This window comes from Halyomorpha halys, unplaced genomic scaffold, assembly GCF_000696795.3.
Source record: "Halyomorpha halys isolate HHAL.00 unplaced genomic scaffold, Hhal_1.1 Scaffold18.1, whole genome shotgun sequence".
NCBI classification, from domain to species: Eukaryota; Metazoa; Arthropoda; class Insecta; order Hemiptera; family Pentatomidae; genus Halyomorpha; species Halyomorpha halys.
The window spans coordinates 2,638,676-2,642,322 of NW_027114407.1; the positions used below are offsets into that span (position 1 = coordinate 2,638,676).

General features: G+C 34.4%; 1 long non-coding RNA gene across 1 annotated transcript; it reads left to right on the top strand.

The window, feature by feature from the left end:
- Positions 1–179: 179 nt before the first annotated feature.
- Positions 180–3,647, top strand: LOC136796816 (uncharacterized). The gene is made up of 3 exons (XR_010844565.1): positions 180–300; positions 3,039–3,277; positions 3,623–3,647. It is a non-coding gene; the product is annotated as an uncharacterized lncRNA (long non-coding RNA).

Sequence of the window (3,647 nt, forward strand, 5' to 3'; positions counted from 1 at the left end):
ATGTATATATACTTTTTTTTTTTATATCTAATTCAATATCAAAAAAATTATAAGGAACTGACAGCACAGGCAAGCATTCTTTGATTCAAACTCACCAATTTAGCCAAATTATTGATCAAGGCCGCCTCTCTGGAATCCAATCTAACACTCTTTATCTAAGGCCAATGACAAGTGAAACACTGGCAGTATCTGTACAGAACTGTTACTGAACGGCCGACCTTCTGTTTCTCTTAATTATTCTGTCACCAGGAATCTACCTCTTGAGCCAGGATTATTATTAAGCTACAGGACTTTCTTAAAGTAAGTCCTATAAGTCGTAAACGATGGCAGGCAATGATAATTAGTAAAATTAGTCTTTTTTAATATTTTAACAAATAATATTCACAATTTGTTTTGCTTTTTTTTTTTTTATTGATACTTTTTATTTTACACTCAAAGAAACGATTTTTTTTATCTTTTTTTTCTCAAGATTGTTTTATTTTTTATATATATTATTATTAGCGGTATTAAATACTTTTATTTTAAGAATTAGTCACTTTTATAATTACCTAAAAGATTATTTTGTTTATATACCAATTGGTAGTTTATCCAATTCCAATAACATTTCTAAATCAGAAATTCTCGAGACGATTTTCTTTTTAGACTTTTTGGAATATTATCAAGATGGGATAAGAGGAAGCAAGTTAGAAACTTGAAAGTTTATGTGGTATGGGAGTTTATTTTGGAAGAATTGATATTCGGTTCGGGCTAGGTCGACTACATATGGAACATAAGATCTTCAAGAGAGATGTTATTTGTGACAAAATAAGAGGCATTGAGGATTTTATGAAGGATTTTGGATTGTAAGGATGGATGAATTGTAAGGATTGAATACAAAAGGAATTTGATGGTTGAGAGGAGCCCCAAAGCTCACCTCCGTATGTGCAAATAGGTCTTAATGTAGTCATGTAAACTGGTCTTTTATAATGGATTGGAAACTTCGACCGTTTACATAGTAAGTGCTGTAATAGTCGGAATCGACGTACATTTTCCATAGTCATCTTTCGTTAGTCTTGTGTGAGTATTCCAAGTTAGTCGCTCGTCCCAATTTAGACCAAGGTAGGGGATCGACAGGTGTAAGCGGAGTATTATTAATGGATACTGTTGGGCAGTCCTCTACGACGAAGGGTGAAGATGATTTGAAGGGATTTACTTTAATCTTCTAGTTTTGACACCATTCTTCAAGGGTTGCGATATGGGATTAGAGAGTTTGGGATACAATTAACAGGTCATTATTCACTGAAAGCACGCATGTGTCACGTATGCCGATAAGTGTTAAGGATAGTGTTAGGATAAGTTGGGATATCAGCTGTATAGGCTGTAGACGATGGGGCCTATAGCAACTATTGTGGTTTACCCTGAATAATCTATCAGTGAGATGGGAGTAAGTAAGTAATAAGAAAGTATGTAGTGGGTAGGAATTTACGGAATTTGAAGAAGCCCGGGCTGCCAGGCTCCATCAAAGGCCTGTTCTACATCGAGAAAGACTCCGGCGCTGTAATCTCCGCGCACTTATGAAGACGAGATATTATCCACCACATGATGATATTGTTTTGAAAATGAAAAAGAAATTATTAAACTGTTTTTTTTTTCATTTGGACAACTCTTGGTAAGTGATTATGGACTGCTATTTTAATCTTTCACAACTTATTCTTCCTATTTCTCCTATGTTTAAAAAAAAAAACCGTCTCTTTCCCTTTCCCTCATTGCCTCAATTCCTCCGTTCGACTTCCTTTCAGCGGATTCCCATAACTGTTATTTTTCAATTCAGCAAGCATCAACTTGTTCCCATGGGTTTTTCTAGAGATATTAGTCCCTTAAAACCATTGCAGTCGTCAAATAAAAGTGAGGCTCTTTGAAACTGTGAATGGCAGACCAGCAATTATAATGCAACAGCTCCTGTTGCGATGGTGGTAATAGTCTTTTATTGTATCATGAAGGACTGTTTTGTATAAGTAGATAGTAATTCCAACATACCGATGACACCTGAAATGATTCATGATCATAATCGAGATAGGTTAATTAAATCAGTCATATGAGAGTGGCGAATGAAATTTTCGTCATGTGACATGCGGCTATGATAGTACCATGGGAAACAATTGAAGCAAATTTTTTTTTTTTTACAAAAAGCGATTAAATTATAAAAATATTAATAACTATAATTACAATAGAGGTTTGAAATTGATCGACTTATAATGAAAGTATAGAGACGTAAAACGTTAATAATGATAAATAGGGTGGGACAATCTAGTCCAAACATATGTGTTGCTGGTCCCACCCGCGACCTATCCCAAGATCTTCGCGGTCCTCCTATGGTCCGCTAACCACTGGTATATACCATGGCTCACTACCCCTGTCTTATTTTTAGAACAAACAATTGCCCCTACACACTTAGCCCGCTCTCTGAAAGCTGAACGGACTTATAACTGAAGGTTCTTATACGGCATTCCATCACTCTGACCAGCTTTCATGTACTTCGTCTTCTCTTAGTTTATAGTCAGACTGCAGCGGCTTCAATAACATTATGGAATGCCTCCTTACGTTCATTGAGCAAGCATGTGGCTATGTCAATTTCATCTTCATAGAAAATTGTTTGGATGGTCTTTGTCATTTGGATGCAAGAGCTTCTTATTGGTTTTTCAAGAGTAAGATAAAAAAATGTGCCCTGGTATGTCTGCTATTTAACACACTAGGACACCTTTTTTTCTCAGCCTTCTTTTCGTGTCAAATACAGTCTGGTGACTTGGATCTAAAGATCTTTCATTGCCGTTTTAATGAGTATCAGTTTTGGTGAGACCCTGTTTCATAAAATTTTAGCCTCTGGATACTACTGTATGTGCTCTTAAGATGTATGAAAAGACGGTGTGCGTTCATTTTGATTTCAATTGACTTCTGTGATTTCATCCTGATTCTTAATATTTAATTTGTCCTGGATTTCCCAATTTCTCTTTCTGCAAAAGGAAATTACTATAATTGAGATTTATTTTTTGTATGTTTAGATAAGTACAAGATATAGTACTAGTGGACTTTGGAACGCACAGTACATCAATGGTGCAGCCTGTTCTTGTGGTCCATGGAGGAGCTGGAGATATTCCAGACTCTAGAAAGCAAGCTAAATATGAAGGAATTAAGAAAGCGGCCAAGGAAGGCCACAGAGTTTTGAACGAAAATGGGAATGTTCTTGATGCGATTGAAGCAGCAGTTCGTATTATGGAGGATGATGAAAATTTTAATGCAGGTTTTTCTCACTCATATTTATTATACAATATTTTTTTTTTTTGCTGTAGGAGAATTAAATAAACAATTTTGGCACGGTATACATACTTAATATCTTAAAATAACAACAAAATTGTTATTTCAAAAGCTGAATTTGATTTTTCTTTTTAATTTAACAAAATATTATAAAATAGATCTAGCTTCTTATTGCTCCGAACTCCTCTGTTAAAAAAGAATACTGGATTATTATCAGTTTACTGATAAGAATTTTGTCTGGAAAAAATATATATATTTTTCCTAATATAGTATTATTATTTTTAAAAATTAATTTTTTTCTTCACCTAATTAGTCTTAATATTTATACTAGGTAGAGGTTCTTGTTTAAATCAAGC